At 33.3% G+C, this 27,996-nt stretch overlaps 1 long non-coding RNA gene across 1 annotated transcript in view; it reads right to left on the bottom strand.

Annotated features, from left to right (window-relative positions):
- LOC136839633 (uncharacterized) overlaps nucleotides 1–27,996 on the bottom strand; it is a 228,419-nt gene that overhangs the window by 103,513 nt on the left and 96,910 nt on the right. Inside the window, exon 5 of the long non-coding RNA XR_010853422.1 lies at nucleotides 1,921–2,085. This is a non-coding gene — a long non-coding RNA (uncharacterized lncRNA). The remainder of the gene's footprint in view (nucleotides 1–1,920; nucleotides 2,086–27,996) is intronic.

The following is a 27,996-nucleotide window of genomic DNA, read 5'->3' as shown; positions in this document are numbered from 1 at the left end:
GTAGCTTAATGTTTATATATAAAATGTAACGGTAATATGATGAAATATATGCATATATATATATATATATATATATATATATATATATATATATATATATATATATATATATATATATATCCATGTGTGTATGGAACGAGACGCAAAAAGAAGTATTGAACATAAATATCCTTAAAGACTATAACTGAGCTATAAATATTAGTTTAAGCCTATGTAGAAAAAGAGAGAGAGAAATAATCTGATTATCATTCGGAAGTGGGCGAAATTACGAAGAGAATTAGAACGTCTGGTAAAACAATGTATCAGGGGGGAATTGAAAATATTTAAGGAAAAAGCATAACATGCGTAAATAACGTATCGGGAAAGGTTTTCGGAGAAAACATCGCCTGAAACATTTTCGTACAGAGCTGAAATAAACCGGTCATGTGGCGATGTTTTGTTACACCAGAATGTGGGCTTTAAAAAATGTTGGACGCTGGCCACTTTCACTGGTAATTGAGTATGAAAAACTTTTAGTTAAATGTCCCGGCGTTTCTATGGAATTAATCCCTCCGCACACCAGGAGTGTTTTAAACATTTTATTAGTTAATTAACGCAATAAGATCTCTCTCTCTCTCTCTCTCTCTCTCTCTCTCTCTCTCTCTCTCTCTCTCTCTCTTTTTAGTCTAGCTTTATTCAAAAATATCTATGAATGGACCCTCTTTATATATATATATATATTATATATATTGTATATTTTAGTCTGTATGTATATAAATATATATATATATTTATTACAAAATATCTATATATATATATATATATATATATATATATATATATATATATATATATATATATATATATATATATATATATATATATATATATATATATATATATATATATATATATATATATATATATATATATATATATATATATATATATATATATATATATATATATACATATACATATACAGTATATATATAATCTTCTTTGAGCCTAGTTGGCTCCCTATCCCATGCATTCACCATCGTGAACTTCTGTCTCATTTTGTAGTCAACTGTTAATAGTTACAGCGGGTAGCAGTGAACTAGCATTAGAAGTTTCGTTTCAGAGCAATTTTACTTACAATGGAAGTTACTTGGTGCAAGGGAGTTTGCAGTACGCGTAATGAAGCCGTGACTCAAATTTTAAATAAATGGCTGCTCACACTTGAGATCCTATTAGACTGTTGAAATATATTACTTATTATTTACTTTCTGTAGTTCATATCTGTGAATTATAAAAGAAATTTTGAATTTAATATAGTAACGCTCTTTACGAACTGTCCTTTAAAATCTTATGCCTTGTTTATATATAGTATATATATATATATATATATATATATATATATATATATATATCACTATATACCTATAAAATATTATATATATATATATATATATATATATATATATATATATATATATATATATATATATATATATATATATATATATATATATATATATATATATATATATATATATATATATATATATATATATATATGTGTGTGTGTAGTATATATACGTATTTATATATACATACATGTATATATATATATATATATATATATATATATATATATATATATATATATATATATATATATATATATATATATATATATATATATGTGTGTGTGTGTGTGTATATTCAATATAAAAATCCCAATAATCTGTGAAAATATTCACCATTCACAGACCGAAGAATATGTTGTTAGCTGCCATACAAGAACGCCTGACAGCTAATTATTCAGAAAGGATAGAATGTTCACATTTTTATATGGGTACACATTAAAAGAAAAATAAACTGTACTGGTAACGAACCCAAGACTTTGGTAGGCTAAACCCTTAAACGTGGGAAAGGGAAGCATCAGATTCCACTTACCTTTGAGGCTTACTGGGAAGATGACGGTGGCTCTACAAGTGAACTATTTCATTTTCATCGGATTTTAGATGAAATTCTGCTAATTATCGATTTTCTTGTAAGTCTCCCATAACATGAAGCCTCTTCTGGTGTCACTCTCTGACATATTTCTGCACTGACAGTTAGCTGTGGTGAAAGAAAGTAAGCTTTTATACTTCTCTTACATATGACAATAATAATTTTACACCCAGTTTATTTTTTTCACAAACCTCTCTCTCTCTCTCTCTCTCTCTCTCTCTCTCTCTCTCTCTCTCTCTCTCTCTCTCTCTCTCTCTCTCTCCTTATTCCTTCTTTTCAATAATCATCCTTTACCACTATAAACTTCCTAGCAGAGATAAGGTTTCCACCCACACGCAGGAAAAGCCATTACTGCCACCGCCTACACGAGCTAAACAAGTTGCAAAATCTCAAAATACAAAAGCGTAATCGAGAGTTACTACGTAAGTTACGACTTTCCACCTCACAGCTTTCCGAACTGCACAATCGTATCGGTCTCAAGGCTTTCGTCCACAAGATATTCCTCAATTACCTTATCTTTATTTTTCTGTGTTTGGGGATTTATCGAATGCCATGTGCTAGTGTTACCTATCCGATGAAGTATCATGGTAACAGTCTTGTAACTTTGAAGCTTTATTGAACTTATATCAAATGCATTAGGCTACACTGTATAATCTTGCTCAGGTTGAAAAAGTTAAACGTGCAAATCATTACTTTATACTGTTGCGTTGCGCACAGAAAAAATTTTAAAATGCATAAACTTTCATTGTTTAATGTACGATAATAGCAAAAGTAAATTATTTTCACAAGCCTTAGCCATGAAGTCTTGAAAATGGGAGGGTGGCATATTCATCACTTTGAAGGAATACTGACTGGCACAAGTTATTTTAAATCAAGTATGACTGCTACACATTTTATAACGAGTATGGATAAACAGTATATCTTGTGCTATCTAAAGCTGATGAATATTGATGGTGCCACATGTAATGAGTCAAGAAAAAATATTAAATCATAATGCTCCTACTGGAATATTTGCTTTACTACAATGTTGATGTAACTAAGAGGCATTTACTACTGATTCGGTTCTTCCTCAGTCTAATCACAGTAAAAAAATATTTTCGATTTGTCAGGTGAGCCAAAAATTTAAAAATTACTAATATTTTGTAAAATATTTTTCTCTCATTAATGTATCGACTAACGCGTCTGTTATTGATTTAATCATTAGTTTACCTATATAAGAGTCAAAATCTTTATATCTTCAAAATACCAGAAATGGATATCTGATGGGAATATTTTTAAATGAGAAGGATGCTTCTTTAGATAAATTTATATTCCCTATTGTACTTATTAGCAAATGTTCTTTTCCCCCTCGGGAAAGTTTAGAAATTTTCTTTATAATCTTGTTTTAATTTATTTATAAAAACAAACAACAATTCATTACTCTCTGTCACCCAGCAACGCCTTGTCTTCTTCAGACATGACCAGGATGTAGCATCTGGTTATGGTGCATAACTAAACATTGCCAAATAAAGAAATAGATAAACACATAAATAAACAAATAAATAGATAGATAAATGATAAATAGTAACAACTAAAGCCATTACCTCTGGATACCTGATGACCCCGGAGCATAATTGCAATGTTTCATCAGGGCAGAGATTACCCAGAGCAGTTACAAAGGAACCTTCCTAGTGAATGATCCAATTACAGTGTACCGATAAGTACTCTTCATCAGTGTCATGACTGCGTAATGCGTTTCCTATTACAGGTATTTCTGTTGCTTGATGCTGAAAGTTGTTAAAAGCTGAAAATAATTTTTATACTGATAAACGGTTTTGATCAGTAAATGGGAACGTTTTATGTCACTTCAGCATTTGTAAAGCTTCGGCCATTTTTATTTCTTTTTATTTCATCAGATTGGATTTAGAAGTATTCTAGTACTACAGAACATAAATGTATCTTATACATAACATCCTTTAATTTCAAATTACAGAAAATAACAATTAAAATAAGAGGAGATCCCGTGTCAGCTAAATATCCAACAGATGTACTTGTTTGACAATTATATGCAAATTGGAGAGTTTACGTAAGAACGCTTAACATAAAATAATTACGAAAATAACAAGAAACGAAATGAAATATTAGACTTAACTAGAAAAAAATTATAGGACATTTAACTGAACTGCAGGTGGCAATTTTTAGCACGACTAAAATTGATATGATACCATGTATCCCATTAGTTACGCCCATATTTTAAAAATTATGAAAATAATTGCAGCTGACACTGTTTTTACGTTGCACAGTTTGACTTTGCAATAAAAAAAAATTGAGTTCTGAAACAAAACTGTAAACATTCATCAGTCATTGCAGCTGTCATTTCCCCCTTCTTTCCAAAAATCCGAATCACACTTAGAAGCAAGTCCAATCAAACTCATGATAACTAAACGAGGCAGAACGGAAGAACGGAAAGAAAACCCTACCACATGAGAGTGAATACTGCACGCCACTCGCTGCAATGAGCTTGAGCCCACTGCAGTCTCCGAAAGTTGTTAATCTATGTTGCGGATCCCAGTGTCATTGGAAGAAAGAATCAGGTCCTTCGTCCCTGAAGTGTTATTGTCCGCGTCTCTTTCTCTTTGTCTTGAGGACGAGACTTAACGAAGGATTTTCGTTTACGACCCAAAAGGTAATGCGGAGCAGGGATAAGTTCTCGGTAATGGTTACTCCCCCAAATCCTTTCCATTCCATTTTCGCCTGGAAGTTTTCGGGGGGATAATGTAAGTGTAGTTTTCTTTTCTTTATATTTTAGCTCGTGGTGGATAAAATATATACATATATCTGTCAATTTATTTGTTTCTGCACACATATACTCTTTAAACTATACCTTCTTTAGCATAAATGTTAATTCATATATATATATATATATATATATATATATATAAATATATATATATAAAATTTTATAGACTCACATCAGGATCAACCCAGGTCTTTCAAATGAAAGACGAGGCCGCCACCAACCAAGCCACACAAGTCGTAAAAAAGTTGGAACCTGAGTAGCACTGTACTTAAGGCTTTACCTGGGCAGGTTAACTGCTTGCATACCAGCGTGTTTTCCCCAACGTCTCGACTCAGCAGTAACCCAATTGACAATATTTCATTCGAATTATCCTTTCCGAGTGAATATGATAGAAATAATCAACACACAATCACGTGTGGAACAGATATAATTTCTGACTCACATCAGGATCGAACCCAGGTCTTTCAATTGAAAGACGAGACCGTTGCCAACCAAGCCACACAAGTCATAAAAGAAGTTGGAACCTGAGTACCGCGGCACCTAAGGCTTTACCTAGGCAGGCTATCTGCTTGCATACCAGCGTGTTTTCCCCAACTTCCCGACTCAGCAGTGATTGTGTGTTGATTATTTCTATCATATTCACTCAGAAAGGATAATTCGAATAAAATGCCGTTAATTGGGTCACTGCTCAGTCGGGAAGTTGGGGAAAGCACTCTGGTATTCAAGCAGTTAGCTTGCCCAGGTAAAGCCTTAGGTACAGTGGCCTATGAACAAGAATCAATAATTACAACAAAGATGCATCGGAAGAATATACAGAGTAAAGTAACATTAAAATAATTTAAGATAGTAAGATATTAGGTTGAAATTAATTTTCTAGAATAAGAAAACTAGGTAATGAAAATCTGTGAATGCTTACTTTTGTGGTAACCCCAAATATCGGTTACGGAATTTTGTAAAACACTAATCTATATTTTTTCCCAATTTAAAAATAAAAAAAAAAATTGTTATATCAAAAATCTTTCTCTGTTATACTGATATTCAGCTCTGACAAAGAAAAGAGAATTAAATTATCATGATACCTTTCTCTTGTTAAATGTTAGTTTATTTGATTTCGTTTATTTAAAAAGTTAATTTCACATATAAATGCTCCACGAGAGATGAAGAGGTCACAGGCATTTTTACATGGAATTCCACAACCTCCAAATTTTCAATAAATAAAAACTTCTTCCCTGATCAAAAAAACATTTTTAAAAAACTGGAGCTATAAATCAGAATAGGAATCATATATTCAATGAGTTTATTAGCATAATCCAAAATATACGAAAAACAAACGAAGAGGAGAAGAAATGAATGGGGGAAAATATTCGAATGCCCTATAAAATATATTATATATATTTTATATATATATTGAATTTGAAAATATTCCTTATTCCTAGAATATTTTCAAATTCAATGAAAAAAAGATACTATATATATATATATATATATATATATATATATATATATATATATATATATATATATATATATATATATATATATATATATATATAAAGTAAGAAAGCAGGAGAGTATGTACCTTAATACGATGTTCTTTTGTTTTCCTACAAAAACCAAAACACTGCGCGTGAGTTAAAAACAATCAACTCCAAATATTCGAATAGAAATTTCTCTCACAATGATTTATATAGAAAACAAATGAACAAACAAAAAAGGCACCGAAACCAACTTCCTCCATCAAGACTCAAATTTGTTTCCAAACAGAGTTCCACAAAGACGACAGTTCCTCGTTGGGCGAGTCGGTAGGAGTTCTCGGCTAGCACTCTGCTAGGCCCGAGTTCGAGTCTCCGGCCGGCCAATGAAGAATTAGAGGAATTTATTTCTGGTGACGGAAATTCATTTCCCGCTATAATGTGGTTCGGATTCCACAATAAGCTGTAGGTCCCCTTGCTAGGTAACCAACTGGTTCCTAGCCACGTAAAATAAGTCTAATCCTTCAGGCCAGCCCTATAGGAGAGCTGTTAATCAGCTCAGTGGTCTGGTTAAACTAAGGTATACGTAACTTTTACCACAAGGACGAAGACGATTGCTACAAGACTTGGCAATTCTCTGCTTCGCTCAGTGATATATCTCAAATCTATTTTCATTAAAGGTGCTCCAGTGTCTGATATCTGAATCTCACGTTCCAATTTACTCCACCACCTCCAATTAAAAGACATGAATGTATTGGGCTGACACTTCTCACTCGCCCCGGAGTAAATCACCTTCAGGCACCCAAGTTCTTCAATCTTAATTGCTTCTTCACGGCAACTGACACCGATCCTCCACTTCCCAGTTCTTAATGACTTTCCAAGTTCTTGCAGTGCTCGCTGGACTGCTGGGATAATCTCTTATTCTCAGCTTTCTCGCACTGTGTGAGGTAGTGATTATGTGTGGTACGCGTAAACTTACAGTATTATGTAAAATCATATTTCTAATAGTTAATAATTATACAAACGTGTTCTGTTAAGCTTGCTTTAGTTCGCGTATATCCATATCTCTAGGTAATTTCATCTCTTATTTCAAAACTTTAGTGGGAGACAAGATCACACTGACATTTAGCAAATTAATTTATTATTTTATTATATATTCAGTTTACTGATTTGTTTCTATTAGCATAGTCATAAATAAAACCTATTACCATCCTCATTAGAAGCTTATAATTTCTTTGAGGAAAATTATAGAGAAAATCGCCTGAAGGTAATGCAACTGCACTAACAATATAGACTGACATTCAACCTGCTTCTTCAAATATTCCCTTGTCGGTCTCTACACCAACAACAACAACATCAACAACAACAACAACAACAACAACAATAATAATAATAATAATAATAATAATAATAATAATAACAATAATAATCACGCAGTCCACCCACTAGCCATATACTCTCTAAAACCTCACATACATTTTAATATCATGGACTGAAATTAAACTTATATTCTAATAACTGCGGAAAGAATATCTGTCTGTTTCGAAGAATCATTATGTTTTAAAGATGACTGGATGAAATGACAAATGTTCTGAATATTAGATTATAATACCCTGGTAAATAAAGCATTGAAAAGGATCAGCAATGTCAAGTCAAATAACGTAAATATAATGGCCTTTTATTTACCCGTCACTATTTATAGATCACGGAGTGATGACTTTGTCTCCTGTGTAACTACGAGTACTGTAAATATGGTGTTAATTCCCAGAATAATTTACCTTTTTCTTCAGTACTAACGACATGGAGTGCCTAGTCGCTGAATGGACGAGATCCTGGAACAAATTAACAGTTTTTAGTGTTCTGTAATTGAAAACTATTGTGCCGGCTTTTTGTCTGTCCGTCCGCACTTTTTTTCTGTCCGCCCTCAGATCTTAAAAACTACTGAGGCTAGAGGACTGCGAATTGGTATGTTGATCATCCTCCCTCCGATCATCAAACATATCAAATTGTAGCCCTTCAGCCTCGGTAGTTTTATTTTATTTAAGGTTAAAGTTAGCCATAATCGTGCTTCTGGCAACGATATAGGACAGGCCACCACCGGGCCGTGGTTAAAGTTTCATGGGCTGCGGCTCATACAACATTATACCGGCTGTACAGAAAACTCGATTGAGCCGGTGTAATTTTTACTTTTTGTTTTTTGAGAAGTGATTCATTTATATTTCAACACTTAAACCGAAATATTTCCCAAGGCGGTTGTTTACTTCTGTCAAGTTGCTTAGTATTATCTTATAAATAGAGAATGAAAACTAAATTCTCTCACTTCTATACAAAATTTTATTCAAATTTAAATAAATCAAAATCTTAGCATTACTAAGATTCTATATAGTTATTATTTTTCGAGATTCCATTATGCTAAATTCAACAAAAAAATTTTATTTCTATGAGAACTTCACTAACTTCTCTGTCTCCTAGTTCCTCGTTGGTCGAGTGGGTTCCGTTCTCAGCTAGCACTCTGCTGGCCCCACGTTCGATTCTCCGACTGTCCAATGAAGAATAAGAGGAATTTGTTTCTGGTGACAGAAATTCATTTCTCGCTATCATGTGGTTCGTTCCTCAATAAGCTGTAGGTCCCGTTGCTAGGTGTAACCAATTGGTTCTTAGCCACGTAAAATAAATCTAATCCTTCCGGCCAGCCCTGGATAGCTGTTAATCAGCTCAGTGGTCTGGCAAAACTAAGGTATACTTATTTTTTGTGTAGGTCCCGTTAGTAACCAACTGGTTCTCAGCCACGTAAAATAAATCCAATCCCTTCGGCCCAGCCCTTTCTAGAGAGCTGTTAATCAGCTCAGTGGTCTGGTTAAACTAAGTTATACTTTTTTTTTCTCTGTCCCTGCTCTTCACTGCGCCCTTTATCTTTCATTTCAGTCCACAGCAACGTCAGGTGCAAGTCACAGCAATAACTCTGGATTCTTTTACAAGTAAGTACGTTCTTTACGCCAGGCTTGAACCCAGCCTGAGTGCATAACTCTTAGGATATTCGAACAGCCTCCAATAGACTATTTCATTCTCACGGATACTGAAAATAAACAGCCATCGTATATTGCTCTGCACGAAGCTATGTCTTTTTAAAGATTTAAAATGCAAATCTCCAACAATACATTTCATGCCCAAGGTACTGCGAGCGTTTGCAAGCACGAAGCTGCCTGAATATACTTTGAGTAAGATTGATTCTATGTTTGTTTATGAATGCTTTGCTGAAGTCTGAGTAAGGTGTTTATTTGGCGAATAGAAAATGTATTTAATAGATGTATATATCCATTGTTGAATCATAGATTTATTTTTGCCAATACCAGTGCTATAGAATGACACACGACCTTATACATTAACATACAAGTTCCGACTTGGGTAAAACGCTCTCTGTTTATCTCTCTCCCTCTTGGAAAATCGCTCTCTATGTTTTCGGTTGCCTCGTCCTGCGGAATTTGCTTTCTTTTCCATGCAAATCAGATATTCCAACGAACCTTGGAGAATGCGTTGTTAGCATTTCGGTAAATTTATCATTCTGCATGTCACATCAGAAAGCTGAACGTTCTTCAAGCTCTCTCTCTCTCTCTCTCTCTCTCTCTCTCTCTCTCTCTCTCTCTCTCTCTCTCTCTTCTCTTTTCTGTGTGTTATAATCTTTTCTTTTTCACTTTTACAAATGAACTCATCGATGACTAGCATAAGATTTTTCTACTGATGGGATATAAGCATAACAAACTATAATACGAGAATTTGCTATTACTTTGGAAAATATAGTGATTTCGCTTCAAGAACTATGCCTTTAAGCTTGGACATTATTTTCTCATCAGGAAACTGCGTGAATCATAACAGATATACTAGTACCAGATATGGAAAATTTACCTCTCACAGGTTAGTGTGGTTACGAATCTTTGACAGATATGCGTGCAAAATAATTGAAAACGCGCTTTTCGAGACAAATTTGCCATTCAGTAGAAGTGGATCTCAGAGCGATGATACACGGACTATAAATAGTAAATTTACCCAATAGCATTTGCAGAATAAATGGAATGTTGGTACCTAAGCATTGTAAAGTGTGCCAATGCCATAATAAAATGCATTATTCCGAGCGTGATATTCACCCTTTCCTTATAATCGAGAGCAATAACTGAGTGGTTATGAATCAATAACCAAATCATCGGAGGGTCTGTAATATCATAGCTTGATTCCGATTGAAATATTAACAGAAATTCTTCTGTTCTATTTTATTGGTCATATTATGCTGTGTCATTCTATTATATTGTATTTTGTATCTCTTCAGGGAAAAAATATAGACTGTGTAGACATATTTAAAGAAAATTCAGTATCTTCAACCCTACTGGATTTGATTTGAACAATCGTCTAATTATATACCAAATTTTCCATTTAAATAAATCAATGAATGTCCCTTTATCTATATAAATACTGTGGTGACTTTCATTTTTATCCAGGTATTACTGTGCTGTCTGACACCTTTGACAGGTATTACTGTACTGTCTTGACCAGGTATTACTGTACCTTTTGACCAGGCAGGTATTGTCCTTTAAGCATTGTCTGTCCCTTTTATCCATGTATTATTGTGGTAACTGTCCCTTTTATCCAGGCATTACTGTGCTGTTTGTTCCCTTTAACCTGCTATGACTGTGCTGTCTGTCCCCTTTAACCAGGTATTACTGTGCTGTCTGTCCCTTTTACCCAGGCATTACTTTACTGTCTGTCTCCTTTAACCAGGTATTACTGTGCTGTCTGTCCCCTTTAACCAGGTATTACTGTGCTGTCTGTCCCTTTTACCCAAGCATTACTTTACTGTCTGTCTCCTTTAACCAGGTATTACTGTGCTGTCTGTCCCTCAACCAGGCATCCCCTTTAACCAGGTATTACTGTGCTGTCTGTCCCTTTACCCAGGCATTACTTTACTTTCTCCCTTTTACCAGGTATTACTGTGTTGACCCCTCTATATCCAAATACTCTGTCCCTCCTAACCAGGTTACTGTGCCCCTTGTATCCCTGTCCCTTTTATCCAGGTTGCTTATTACTGTTTTGACTGTCCCCTTATCCAGGTATTACTGTGGTATTGTCTGTCACCTTTGACCAGGTGTTACTATGCTGTCTGTCCCTTTATCCAGGTATTACTGTGATGACTATCCTCTATCCAAATATTCTTGTGTTGTCTGTCCTTTTTTATCCAGGTATTACTGTTTGACTAAAAGTATTTTCAACCATACATGTGTATGGTCTCAAGTACATAAATGGGGTATGATAAAACCGTAGGCTTTATTTACCGCATACAGTTACAAAGGGAAGGGGGAAGGGAAGGGGGGAAAGGGAAGGGGATACCGGTTTGAAACGTACTTCTATTATCTAAGTTGCACAAATGATAGCAACGTGCCAAATTTTTCGTATATCGGGCCAAGTGGTTCGGATTTTTATACAATACAAACAAACACAAAAATACAAACCTCCATTTATATATATACACATATATATGTATATGTATATATATATATATATATATACAGTATATATACTGTACATACACACACATACATATATGCAAAGTGTTAAATTTAAATTTCTAGAGAGCTGTTGTTTTTTACAAACATACCACTTATGAATATGAAAAGGGTTAGTTAGGTTAGGTTAGGTTAGCTTAGTTAGATTGCAAGCACATGCCCCATGTATAATGTAGAACATTATCTAGTGACCGTAGAATATTGATGATTAAAATCAATCATTTACGATAACGGTAGACGGCACAAAAGAAATCTATCGCAGGAATATTTTGCACGGCATATTCTATAAAACAAAAACATAAAGACGTTGAATTTGAACTCTCAACATCAAAAGCTTCTCTGTCGGGGATGACAGAAAAAAATACATTAAGGAATAACTCTATATAAAAAAATAAACTGAAAAAGATTCATAGCGATATTTTGTTCCTGAACTTGACGTCATATGAGCTTCTTGACCTTGAAAATTTTCTTCCTTCTTCGGCGGACGTTCGAGATCAAAGAGTTTTGCTCAATAGTTATAAGAAAGTCTTTGAATTTTGCTTAAACTCAGTGTTAGTTACATACGTCTAATGGAATGAAAGTTTTTAAATAATATATATATATATATATATATATATATATATATATATATATATATATATATATATATATATATAAAACAGTATATATATGAATAGCGTATGTATATGTTTACAGGGAAATGACAGGCAGAAGTTCAGCACCAAGCCTTTCACGATGTGCGTGAATAAAAACACGTGCATCTATTGTGATTTTTTATATACTGAAGTCATATATATATATATATATATGTATTATTGTTTTTAGCATATATATATATATATATATATATATATATATATATATATATATATATATATATATATATTATATGTGTGTGTATACACGTTTACATGTAATAGTTATAAATACACAAGCCACAACTACAAAGAAGTGGAATCACTGTATGACAATACACTTTATTCCATTTACCTATAAGTATTATTCAGGTATGAAATCTGGTTCACATGTACATAAACATGGCAATTTTATATAAACAATGGTACCAGTGAATCACATGCAGTTTCAATTATAATTCAGGACACGCTTGACGATGATTACCGATGCAAATGTGTTTCATCCGTACCTGACTCTCTTCTCTCCTCAGCGTTCAATTAAATCCAGATCAATTGGGGAAGACAATTACGTGGAGCTCATGTCGAGAAGTTCTTTCATGGGCCGACTCGGCGGTAGAGATGAGTCGGAAGATTATCATTAATCGTTTTAATCAGATATTATGCTTATGAATTGCATTCTATGGAAAGAAAACCATTGTGATGATTTTCAGAAGGGTTTCTTTCCATAGAATGCAATTCATAAGCAAAACAGGTGCTCTTGGAGATTTATACCATTGTTAAATATCCTCAAATACCTTAAACTTAGAATATACTTAGAAATTATCGATATAATTACTTTTTTAGTTGATGTTCTACTGCTTAACATTTAACGGTGAATTAAAATATTTTTCTTTACGCTAGTTAAAGAATCACCTCTCTTATGGAATTTTATCAGTATCAATACTTATTGTTTTTATTATTAATAATTCGGGGTGACCGGAAAATTGGACTTTTTTGAGTTTGCAGATTAATTATTTTTATAATCTATATTGAACAATCATTCACGTACCATATAAATTATTGCAACATTATACACGATAATTAATACTAATAACCTCTGATATTATACTCAATATAAATTAGAATGTCATTATTTTGCAAAAATATAAGAAGATTTCTACTCGGAAAATTACCATCGACAATGCCAACAGAATATAAAACTTTCCTTACAGGGTATAAGGTTTAGTGAACTCTGTTTAGGTATATATATTTAAAAATATCGAAGTAAGATATTATATATATATATATATATATATATATATATATATATATATATATATATATATATATATATTATATATATATATATATATATATATAAATCTGCTCATCAAGTTATTTTGTAAATATACAATAAGAAAGCACTGGAATGTTTATAACAACATCCTCAACACTTATCCGATATCTGTACCGGTCGAATCCATCAAACAAAAGCCAAACGCCTTTGGCATAAACCCTGAAAACCTCGTTATCATGCTTGTCAAAATACAGGGAAAAAATATGGCTAAAAGCAAGAAACCATTGTGGGTGGTATCTGTTGACTACGCTTCTCTCTCGAGTGCTTATACATCTCTCTCTCTCTCTCTCTCTCTCTCTCTCTCTCTATCCCAGGTAAAGTTAAATCAAAATATGAATTTGGAGCAAGCACTGGAGTGAAAACTAAGTTCTGCTGACGCACTCTCTTATGCTGCTGTGAACCCTAGGCTGAAAAGTTAACAAGATCGTTATTCCCACAGCACCACGTATGGAGAATTCTGCAGAGACAAAGACACATTTTAAAGAAAAGACGAAGGAAGTTTCACGAAAGCATAAAACTTCTTTTTTTTTTTTTTTATTTGAGGTAAGAAGCGTAAAATTCTGAAGTTTTGCCTGGAGTGGTGGTGGTGTCGGGAGAGAAGTCCAAGTGAGGCTTAGGGTACAGTTTCAGCGCAAAGTCGTTTATCTCTTATTGCAGTTTTGTTTTTATATACATATATATATATATATATATATATATATATATATATATATATATATATATATATATATATATATGTATATGCACTAATGAAGAACGAATGTAAATAACATAAGGCTGAAAATGAAGGGGTATAGAAATCAAAAAGAAATAAACAAATGTAATGATGAAGGGATTATCCACAGGAGTGTTTTTAGGTTGAAAAGTAAACAACTTAATTACCAAAAACATTGGTAACTAAGAAGATAAAGTACAGTCGTCTTAAAGGGGGAATTATATACATTATGATAAGGACATCAAATACAATTAATCTGAGAATTCAACAAATGTCCAGATAACTGACATGAAAACAGCGGGTTTTTAAAGTCATAAAAGAAAGAAACGAATAAAAATGCGCCGAAGTTTCTTCGGCGCAGTCGAGTTTTCTGTACATCGTATAATCAATGCCACCGAAAATAGATCTATCTTTCGGTGGTCTCGATTTAATGCAATATGAGCCAAGACCCATGAAACTTAACCAAGGCAAGGTTTTGGCTTAGCCTATTTCGTTGCCAGACGCACGACTATGGCTAATTTTAACCTCAAATAAAAACAAAATCCACTGGGGCCAAAGGGCTGCAATTTGTGTGTTTGATGATTGGAGGTTGGATAAAAAACATACCAATTTGAAGCCCTCTGGTAGCTTTTAAGATCTGCGGACGAAAGACAGAAAAAGTGCGGACGGACAGACAAAGTAGGCACAATAATTTTCTTTACAGAAAACTAAAAAGAACTGTGAGAAACATCACGTTGGGAAACTGGTCTTGCAAAATTAATATCAAATGTTATTTCAGTTGTTAAAACGATAAAACTGTTTTTTTATCACGTTCGCAATCAGGATATAACAAAAGATTTTCAGCGCTGAAACTTAAAAATGCAAATGTTTTATAAAATTAAGACCTGAACTCCAACAAATTAAATATGGTGACTGAATTTCTCGCCAAGAGAATTTCAATCACTGATTCTATTTACATTCTCATGAAAATCAGCACCTACTAATTTCTAACTTTTACTTTCGTTGTGTAGAAGAATCATATATAAACTATTATTAATGCACTACCTTTCCATAGCAAACCTTACTATTACTTGGATGTATGAAAGAATGATCATTAACATATAAAGTATTTAATTCATCAGAGAAAAGTTTTCTTCATTAATTTCTTTTTAACAAATTTTAAAAAAATTAGTGATAATGTAGAATATGTTTTGAAATTATCATCTTATGAAGCGCACAGGAAATTGAGAAATTGAGTAATGTAATGGTAAATAATAACGAAATGCTTGTTGATAAAAAATATGAATGCCCTTGTGATGAAAAGGGAATTATGCATTAAAATAATTTAATGTATAACATGGGGATCATTCAAGAAAATAACCGCCATTTCAGTGCAGAAATATATTTATAGATGAGATTATCTGTGTTGTATACAAAACAAGAAAAAGACAATGATGCATTTTGATTAAAGCCAGTGCGACTACTATGAAATATTCAAGAGAATGGACGTAAACCAATTCCAAATAATGAACATTCGAACTCCTCTCTCTCTCTCTCTCTCTCTTTCTCTTTCTCTTCTTCTTCTCTCTCTCTCTCTCTCTCTCTCTCCAAGCACAGCTATCCCGAGAAAATGGAATGAAAATTTTTAATGGGACAAGCTTAATTCTGCTGCTTGGGCCTCAAAGGATGTGCAGAATCTTCCTGAGGCTAAAATGTTAACCAGATTATTATTTCAGCAGCGACGAGGACTGCATTCTGTAAAACCAGGATACACACACACACAAAAGAAGAAAGTCTAATACTTGGGAAGAACGTGTGTGCCTTTTTTACCGCAAAGGGTAAAAGAGGATGATGAAATTATGAAACTTGGCTTTACTTTTGGCGTGACAGAGATATCTGCATGTAGTTCCTGTTCTCCGTTTGCAAGATAGAGATAACTCAAATGTGGCTATTTGTTCAAATTTAATTTTTCAACAACTTAGTGTGACCGGATATATAACCATTTAGTAGGTGGATGTTTCAGGCAAAATTAAGATCCTCTCTATCAGAAAGTATTAAAGTTTGCCTATTTATAAATGAGTTCTCGTTCTACATCTTAAGTTTCAAAGATATTTGTTTTCAAAGAGAGAGAGAGAGAGAGAGAGAGAGAGAGAGAGAGAGAGAGAGAGAGAGAGAGAGAGAGAGAGAGGTCAGTTTACCTATATAACTTAGTACATTTATGAAATACATGTAACTGGTTAGTAACAGAATTCAAATTCTATGGCAGAAATCATGATGACCTATAAATAACATTCCCCGAGATAATTAATTTATCAAATAAATATTTAATGCAGGATTTATTTTTACATCATTCACAACTTATACTTTCCATCGAACTGAATGGATCAAAATTATAGAATCTTATTGAAGGGGTTGCAAATAACGACAAAAACATAAGTAAAAAAACTTGGGAATTGCAATCTTTATTTAAAAGTTAATCAGTGGCCTCACTCAAATAATTTTATTCGTCTGTTTTTCAGTATCTTCACATCGTATGAAGATTAAGTTTTCATTTTTGAAAACATTATTTTGGCCACAATCAACATTTTTGCTTGTGGAGTTCACAAATTCTTTCAATTCCGCATTTTCGTTTTAAGTAAATTGCCGCATTTCGGACGTCTGTGTGTTGACACCAGTTGGTACCGTTAAATTAATCAGTCTCATGTAACCTAGGTTCCGAAGATATGCGATTTTCCATATCAGCTCTTGGCCTTTTGCCACTTAGCTAACCTACTTCTCTAACATTATTTACGTCATTTTTCGCCATCCGCATTTTTTCCATTCCTTTCCACACGTGGCTCCTCTCATCTGACGCCATTCCATTCCATTTTTTTTTTTTAGATTTCCAGAGGTGCAACATTTTTACACCCTTTTCCTTTTTCGCTTTCATCAGCGCCATATTGGTTTTCTGATTAACTTGATTTCCATTCTTTATCTTCCATCCCTTTTATTCATTACCGGCGAAGACTCCTTTTTTCTGACTCTTTATTTCATCTGCTCGTGATTTCTTTACCCCTGTTCTTTGTTATTTTGGGTTCTAAATAATAATCGATTTTCTCCATTTGGCCGAAGTACTTTTATTGTGAATATTTCATCTCTCTCTCTCTCTCTCTCTCTCTCTCTCTCTCACTCTCTCATAAAACCTAAACTTGTTTGCTCTGCCTACCTGTCTAACAACGTCTCTCTCTCTCTCTCTCTCTCTCCACAGAAAGATACATAATTTTTGTCTCTACACGGATTCCATAAGTCATAATATCATCTTTGTCATGTGGTACTTAGAGGACCAGCAGGATACTCTTTCATCTGAGATATTAGTTCCTCATAACATTAGAAGTTCATCTGCATCATTTAGCAGACTGCCTTTGTGTCACCGTATGCACGCTTCACAGAGCGAAAGCCATTTTGTAGAAGACACCTGCTTTATATTCATGGAATACCTGGAGATAATGGCCTGATACGATGAGCAAACACGGTTGTTGAATCGTGTTCATGGAAATATTACGTTCCGTCCTCCTGAATACAATCGAGTGAAGGTATTCGGTTGTTTTTTTAGAAGGCAAAGAAAAGTGGCAGGAAAATGTCTTCCTTATACGAGGGACAAACAATTTAAAAAGAAAGTGAAGGAGATATGTCAGGAAGACAAGGTCAATATCACAGTTCTAAGAAGAGGTGACCTGGCTCTTTGAAAGGGAAGTTGATACCAAAAGGAAATGAGAAGTACTTAACGTAGCCTGGCTTTAATTAACGGATGGTTATGAAAAGAAATCATAGGAGATTGGCATTCCAGCTTTAGAAGTTACGTGAGATGTCACTGTCAGCCCGGAGGAGTCATTTCCAAGAATCCCCACCTCTACTGTCCTTTTATGGCCTGAAGAAAAACTGAGCGTTCAGGCGAAAAGTGACCACAACATAAAGCACCTGAAGGAAAACCTGATGAATTGGGTAAAAACGAAAATTTCATTCAATCTGCCTTTTGTTTGATGTCTGTCACGGGGTAGGGGTTTGATTTGACTTGTAATCTTCCTGAGGTCAAATAGGGGCGGCGTGCCAAATTTTGTCTGGGGTCTGTCAAGCGGTTCGGATTTTTAGAGGACAAACAAACAAATATTCATTTTTATATATACAGATTGCCTCATATTTTCTCCATTTACCCCTTTTTCCTATAACCTGTCTCTCTTTCTCTCACCAGGCTGATTTCCCTGTTGAGCTATTTTCAGTTTATATTCTGTTGGGTCTGTCTGTATGGTTTTCACCTGAAGACTTATAGAAAGAAATGAGAAAGAAAGCTATTGGCTGTAGGTAAAACAATCTATAATTTTGATTCTAGGGCTGATACTTAGAGAAAGGCAAAACGTCTCTTGGCACCGTATGTCTAGTGAAAAGGTTGCATCGCAAGTGCAAATAAAAAAAAATTACATACATGAGCATATGAATGAGCCTATACACACCCACACCCAAACTCACACCTTTCACAAGCACCCACACACGCATGCAGACTGTGTGTGTGTGTGTGTGTGTGTGTGTGTGTGAGAGAGAGAGAGAGAGAGAGAGAGAGAGAGAGAGAGAGAGAGAGAGAGAGAGAGAGAGAGAGAGTTTTGGAATTAAAAACGAAAGCAATGAAAGGGATACTTTTTAATATTAATTATCATTTGGCATATGTTGGGAATAAAAATACTGCAAATATGGGGATATAGAATTGTAAAAGAGTTATTAGTTAATATATTGGGCAATAAGATAGTACGATGGGTGGGTCATGTAAAGAGAACGGTTGTATGAAAGGAATATGCAACTGGGAATTGTCTGAAGGAAGAAAGGAAGACCTAGTACAAAATGTTTAGTCTGTGAGATTTGGTATTCTTCTCTGTCTCTGTCTTCTACTCTATATATATATATATATATATATATATATATATATATATATATATATATATATATATATATATATATATATATATATATATATATATATATATATATATAATGTATATATATATATATATATATATATATATATATATATATATATATATATATATATGTGATATGTATGTATATATATACATATACTGTAATATATATATATATATATATATATATATATATATATATATATATATATATATATATATATATATGTATATAGAGAGAGAGAGAGAGAGAGAGAGAGAGAGAGAGAGAGAGAGAGAGAGAGAGAGAGAGAGAGAGAGAGAGATTCTGGTGTCAGCGATGGTAAGCTACTTTTTTTAGTCTACAAAAGAACATCCCAACGCATCAGAATGTATATCACTCTAAAAGGCGGCCGAGTAAAATGTTCTGAAAGTTGTGTTAGCAAGACGTCTTGATAAGACTCACGACTCAAGCGTCGTAGAAGTTTCGAGACAAAAGTTTTCAGTGTTTTCTGAAGTATTGCTCAGAGAATTAGGGAGAGGCCGACTCTCTCATTTCGGGTGTTAAATTGGCTCCACGAAATTTCGGATAAAATATCTGAGAAGAAAAAGTTTTCATCGCATGACTTAAGTGGTAACATTTGCTTGAAAAGCCAAAAGAAGCCATGTCAGAATATAATGTTGCAAGGGAAAAATTATTATTGTGTTAAACCTTAAACATTGCATTTAATACTGGAAAAGCCTTTGTTATTCATTTTTATCTAAGTTGGCTTAACAAAAATTAAAACTAAAACAGCAACATTCTACAGTGGAGAAAACCTTTATTATTTTTTAGATTGTTTTGCTTACGAAAAGTAAAATATAAACAGCTGCATTCAGCACTGGAGAAATATTTATTATTTTTGCTTTAAGTTTGCTTTCTGAGAAAAGCAAAATTTAAAACAGCTACATTCAACACAGGAGAAACCTACATTATTTTTCTAGCATCAAATCTTGCTTCAGAAAAGTGAAATTTAAACAGCTACATTCATATCAGGAGAAACCTTGATTATCTATTCTGGTATGCCAAAGAACAGTGAAATTCAAACAGCTGTATTCAACACTGTAGAAACCTTTATCATCTCTTTTAGTGTGAAACTTGCTTAAGAAAACAAAAATTTGAAGAGCTACATACAGTACTGAGAAAATTATATTTTTTTTTGCAGAATGTAAGTTCTGTTATGAAAAGTAAAATTACTATTTTCATTTAGTAAAATGGTTTCCCGATAATTGCTATGATATAATTGCACTATACTATATATAATAAATAAAAGAAATATATATATATATATATATATATATATATATATATATATATATATATATATATACAAATATATATATATATATATATATATGTATATATATATATATATATATATATATATATATATATATATATATATATATATATATATATATATATATATATATATATATATATATAACAGTATATATTAATTTATTTATTTATTACTTACAGTCAATGCAATTATCGGGAAACCATTTTGTTGAAGGAGAGAGGTTTTTCAATATTCTTTATGTTCTGAGGAAATTGTTTACGTCTCCAAAACCTCACTGGGAACAGATTTCTGGAATTGTTTTTCTCTTCATAAATCACTCTGTTGTTTCGATCCTGAGAGTTTTTTGTCTTCTTCATTTTACTTTTTCGTTTTCTTATTTCTTAAATTATCCTATAGCGGAGGATCTTCTTCGGGTTCCAGTGTGTGACTGAATCGATATAACGATTATGCTCCCATCTAATTTTAAGACATGAAATTAGTTACTATCTGCTGTCAATTTTTCATCTGAATGTCACCATAAATTTGTGAATTTAAAATGGATTAATGTAATACATTATGAACGAAATTACAGCTTGCCGAATGCATCTGTATATTATCTTTGAGTTATAGTTCCCTACAGGATACAAAGACAATGGAACTTAAAAAAAAATAAAATATATATATATATATATATATATATATATATATATATATATATATATATATATATATATACATATATACATATGAATATACATATATATATATATACATATAATATATTATATATATATCTATCTATCTATCTATCTATCTATATATATGAATATACATATATATATATATATCTATCTATCTATCTATCTATCTATCTATCTATCTATATATATATATATATATATATATATATATATATATATATATATATATATATATATATATATATATATATATATATATATAAGACTTCATTCTTAAAGATGAGAACAATGCACATATATATTAAATATTATAACACGTGAACAATTCAGGACCATTTCTTTGTTCATTATGCTGGCATTTCTAGATCTTTCTAGATAGTGACCCCAAGCAAAGTTCGGGGGGTCGTTATCTAGGACTAATATTCTTTTGGGGCCATTATCTTTATGATATTTACAGTTTTTTTATGTTTGTACTGTCGTCCCCACCGGGCTTGTACTAAACACGCCTCAAACTTGGATTCATACCGGGTTAAAACCTTTGGGTGTCACTTTCTAGGAAAGATGACATTTCTGTTACAGTTACGCTTATTCTTTGTTCCGCCTCCTGATTTTCTGGCGTTCTCCGCATGCTAATGAAGACTCTTTACTGACTACCACTTGGCATTAACCATTAAAAGCCACAGCATCATTTGAGAAATAATACCTCGACTTAGACGCAATACTTGATCATCTCACATAATTATTCCTGAAAATGAGAGCATAAACTTGAAAGGGCAAAGGATCAATAAAGGTTCAGAATACAACTAAAATAATAAAGGAGAATAACGGAACGAGCTAACATGAAAGTCGCGCTGACGACTACACTGAATGGCTCCAGAACAAAGGACCGAAGAACAACGAATTGGTTGGTGATTATATTCATTGATGAATACGATCCCTATATCAGCTTTCTGTGATCTCAGCCCCCAGCGGCAACAAAGGCTGAGTCATCTGCCGGAATCGTGAAAAAGTCATCAAACGCAAATGGTAATTGCAGCATCGCGATAAATACGTCATGAAGTGACTCTGCGGCTTAAAGAGTTACGGTATTTACAACAACTGCATAAACAGAGGGGACAAAGGAAAGGTATCAGTCGGATATTGTCACTACGTGTGTCTGGTAATGCGCTTTGCTTCCACTGTATTCTTACGGACACAATGCATGCAAAATGCATTAAGGTCTCGTACTTGTTGGGGTGCAGTACTTGTGTTTAGAATAAGGAGAGCAGGCACGTTTACAACATCATGTTGTGCTATAATTATTATTATTATATATATATATATATATATTATATATATATATATATATATATATATATATATATATATATATATATATATATATATATATATATATATATATATAATATATATAGATGGCGCATATATATATATATATATATATATATATATATATATATATATATATATATATATATATATATATATATATATAGATGGCACGCAGTGCAGGAAGTGCAGTCTTTGAAGCAGTTTTCAATTTCTGAAGCATTCCTGGAGAAATGCCCGCTGGATTATAACGTCTTCTTAAATTCTCAAAGACTCCAGGATCCTGTAAAGCCGTTTTCAGCTCCAGAAGGATCCGTTTCCCAAGAAGAAGTCTTCTAGCCTATAGTCTCCAGGAAGGACAAACCCCATTCCTTCTCCATAAAAAAAAAATCCAAAGGCTTGAGCCTGAGATCGTCTTGAAGTCTTCAAGCCAAAAAGCCTCCTGAATTCATCTCCAAGAACGAAAGAAATCATCGAAGCCTTTCATCTCCATAATATTCTGTTCTTTAGTGTTGCAAGAAATGCAAAGGCTACAGATCCTGTAGATTGTCTTGAAGCCTTCGGAAGCCCCAGAAGCCTCCGGAATTTTCGGAATTCCCAGAAGCCTTCATTCCCAGTTAATTGCAGATTCCCTACTGTCACCCAGGGGTGGGGCCAAGATCCACTTGGAAATTATTATATATAATAATATGTGTGTGTGCCTGTGTTTGTGTATGTTATCATTCTACTGTGATAAAAAGTCTCCAAAATAATCAGATGAACTCTGAACTACGATATTCCTTAAATTAGTGTGTTTATTAGCAGCAACAGAATAAATGTTCATCAACATACTTTATGAAAACCAGCCTAAAGTTTTTCTTTGTAATAAGCAAAATGCCTTAATACGGGTAGACTTTAAATTGGAGCAAGAGATCAGTCACTCGCACATTTTCGTACACTACAGCACGTCCACCTCATTTATTTAGATTCCGATAATCACCTGTATCTTGTTACTCTTTTCCCCTTCACACTTTCATTTATTTCAGTTGCACGGTTTATTCTTTATCTTCGTGTTTCAATATGCGTAATAGCTACTTTCCTAATTGGAGAATCTGGAACTGTAGAATTTTGCTTTTCCAAGAAACGTCGAAGCTTAGTCAACATTAATGAGACTAATAATGGAGGAATATTGTGTTCTTACCCTTGAACTTCCAGGACATTAAAAGACCTTTCTTCTAACAACGTCATTATTCCATCCAAAGGTTAACCGCGAGGTCACTCTCTTTTCCTCCCTGAATCTGAATTCAAACACCTTCACCAACCGCCTGTAAGTCCAAAACATCTCCACATGAAGTAGTACATCTGTTCACATACAGCTCCATAACGGTGCTGCCGTCAGTGCACCTCATGCAGTGCACTGTAGGCATAACTAAGAAGTGTTTGCAGTGTTCCCTTGATTCCTACCTGCGCCCACTTTTCAGCCTTTACTTTACCTCCAATACTGCTTCCTTTCTCCAGTCTTCGCATCCAGTCTCTCACTTTCACCTTCAGTTCCTTAAGCTTCATCCCCTCTGTTTTCTGGATCTTTTTATCTTGCTGTCCAACCACTCTAACTCCATCTTTTTACTTCCTTAAGCACAAAATTCGCGAATGCGTCCCTGTGCTCGGCTTACCAGCCTAGATATCATAAAATCAAATATTCATGTGCAGCAAAGCAATTCCAAAGCAATTATTATTTTTATTCACAAGGAGGTTGTTTTCATTTCATAATAGCCAAAATACACTAGTATATTTTTGAGTTAGCTTAGTTTGATAAAATTGTAATTTTCAAATTGTATTGGCGTCTCCAGACCCAGACCTAATCATTTTTTCTTCAATATGTTCAACAATTTTATTTCTAATTTTTGCAAGTATTTTGTGGAGGGCTTGTTAGCGAATTTATCGTTAGCGTATTTCGATTTTCAAATTAATAATAATAATAATAATAATAATAATAATAATAATAATAATAATAATAATAATCTCCTCAAGGAAATCATGCAATTACATCGAAGTTATTCCCGCCTCCTGATTCCTTCACTCCGCGCAAAATTATTTCTTCCCTCGGCGAATTCCCTTCATAATTAACGCGTCAGTCTCCTAAGATGAGGTCCGAGGAGAAGGAAATTCAGATTAATAACTGCATTAGGTTGGAGATTAAAGTCTTAATTTTGCAATTCATATCAGATGACAAAGTTATATGAGGCTTTTAATCCCTAAGAGAAATGAGGAAGAACCAGCTTCCTGGAATTTCTGTTTCAAGTGAACAGTATGAAGGTACTGACGGCAATAAAATGTGAAAGGTGATGAGCAAGTCATGAATCGAGTTACAGGGAATGAAATTCTTTAAGACGACTTACTGATTTGAAAATATACGCACCCAATACACACACTCGCCAATATATATATTGTTACATGGGTCATTCGGCTGATGAGTTTAAATATTAACTTGTTGAATTTATATTGCCTTGCTTAAACTAAGACCCACGTAATCCTATTAGTTAAGGCTGAGAGTTACCTAAAAAAAAGACAGATGAGTTAACATAACTAATTTTAAGTCGCCAGCTGATACTAGATTACTGAATATAGTGATTTATTCCGAACACATGAGCTAAATCAACATTACTCAAACATCTACTTCAACACAGAAGGTATGAACTTTCTTTACGGGAGCTAATAACAGCTCCAACTTCGTTCCACTTCGGACACAAAACATTTCAGCATAAAGGAGTGAATGACGCAATGGCTTGGGGCCTCTTGTGACGCGTCTATAAAGCAATTTCAAGCGCGTGAATTGAGGATATTGGTATCAAGGATGCTAATTCTTCTCCAAACAAGATTCTGGCCAGGTTCCAACGCGTGCCCAATTCTGGATGAGACGTATCCAGATAACATTCCTATATCAAAAGACCTCTCACTTATTATTAATTGACTGCAAGGGATGAATCTTAGATCGAGCACAGGTAGATTGTATCAACAGAGCTGCAAGAGAGAGAACTGACTTTACCTCTCTAAAATCCACTAAGAGGAGGCAAAGATACTAGAGATCCCTAGGTGCAATATTCAGGCATATCATTTACTATCACAGCCTGCGACCACCACTCCAGTAACTGATAGATACCGTCGAATGACACTGGGAAGAAAAAGACTGCAGAAAACGACGCGTCGATCAAAAGGATTTTTTTAGTGATAGGAAATACAAATCACCTATTAGTTTTCTTTTCATTTATCATCCTAAGACTCTCGCAATGCCGTAAGACCAACTTACAAAGGAGAAATTTCAAACTGAAATTTACGTTACTAATTTCCAGATCAAATAGACGAATATGAAAATACCCTTTTCTCCAAATGACTCAATCGTTTTTCACAAAAGCTGTATAGGTTAATCCGTACAACACAAAAACGTTACTACATTCAACGATAATTGGCTCATATTTTGTTTAGAAATAGCGTCGTGAAACCGTTGATATATGTATGTATGTATATATATGTATATGTATATATATATATATATATATATATATATATATATATATATATATATATATATATATATATATATATATAATGTCATGAGCACTTATATTCATACATATTTATAATAACATCTTTTAAAGTTGAAGCACTGATAACAGAATTTACAGATATATGACTGTGAAAACTGAAAGCCAATATTACCAGATGTTCTAAAGTGCACAACATCAGAGATGTTCCTTTCACGGCAACACTTCTAAACCGAGAAAGATCCTCTTCATTCTCCTTGGTGTAAGCACTTGAGAATTACCAGCGAGAGATATCCTCAACATTTCATTTCTGTGTTTTTATTATGAAAGGCACGAGGGGCTCTTCAGCTAATGAGCTTCATTTTGATCAAAAACTTATCAAGGTTGAAATATCAAAAGGTGTATGATGCAGTGTTTGAAGCACTCTTGAAAAATCAGCGGTTTTAAGAAATGTGAACAAGGACATGAGGAATGAAAAATTTCCTTTTTACTATCCGTGCTTAACACGTTCATACCCAATGCATCAAAATTGCTGGTATGATTTTAATTTTCTTATCAAATAATAATAATAATAATAATAATAATAATAATAATAATAATAATAATAATAATAATAATAATAATAATCACTATTATTATAATAATAATAATGATAATGATATAATAATAATAAGTTAAAAGTAAACCTCAAAGTAATGTTCAATGGTAAAAATAAACGATATTTCAATGAATAGTTGCAATTAAAATAACGGAAAATTTTGTCTGAGCTAATTCTTAATAAGCTAGAATACATTTTCACAAGAATAACTGTTTAGCGATAATAATTTGTACGTCTGCATGCTTTCTGCAAAGGTTATTCACATTAAAAAAAAAATGCATGAAATGAACAGTTGATATATTTTTGCAACGTAAATTTGCAAGAGTTTTCGTTATCCCCGACGATTTATGGTATTAAATGTTACACTCTTCTTAATACAAAGAACATGATAACTACCTTTCATGAAAAAATAGCTTTCTTAACATTTCTCTAATACTCTTGTACTTGTTCTAGAAGTTTTGACTTTTGAATTTCCTTTTTGCAGAATCTTATTGTCTTCTCCTGTATTTCAGTGCATCATTTCACCCTCCATGTAAGACGAAACCCTTTACAAGTGCAGAGATTATGAACGATAAAAGATAAAGATATATATATATATGTTTCCCTGTATATCCACACGCATTTATGACTCTTAGCGCAATTTACTCGGCAAACATTCATCCCTGGTTCTTTCCTTCTCATTAAATAAAAGAAACACCTCTTCCATAAAGGAGAATCGGCTCAAGACCCCTTCATGCATTTCAACTTTTCCTTCCATTAATAACTTTTCTTCAGCTTCAAAGCCTGAGAGGAATTCGTGCAGAGATGCGCTTTTTGTGCATCGGAGAGAGAGAGAGAGAGAGAGAGAGAGAGAGAGAGAGAGAGAGAGAGAGAGAGAGAGAGAGAGAGAGAATTATAAAGACTCGTAGCTAATTCAATGACATATTCAAAGATTACACATCTATCTGCAATGCGCCATTGTGAAAATCGGTTGATGAACAAAACAATAAAATGGGTTACTTTAATTTGTTTAATCCGAAAATGGTTGAAATCAACATTTACTTTGTGAGATGGATGAAAAATGTTTCATTTTCTTATCTCTAGTGCAGAAATACCAATTGTATGACCCCGTTAATTCACCTCAAAATTCAGTCTAAAGGATGTATCGTACAAAAA

Source organism: Macrobrachium rosenbergii, chromosome 6 (assembly GCF_040412425.1).
Source record: "Macrobrachium rosenbergii isolate ZJJX-2024 chromosome 6, ASM4041242v1, whole genome shotgun sequence".
Taxonomy (NCBI): domain Eukaryota; kingdom Metazoa; phylum Arthropoda; class Malacostraca; order Decapoda; family Palaemonidae; genus Macrobrachium; species Macrobrachium rosenbergii.
This window is presented reverse-complemented; position numbering and strand designations above follow the sequence as displayed.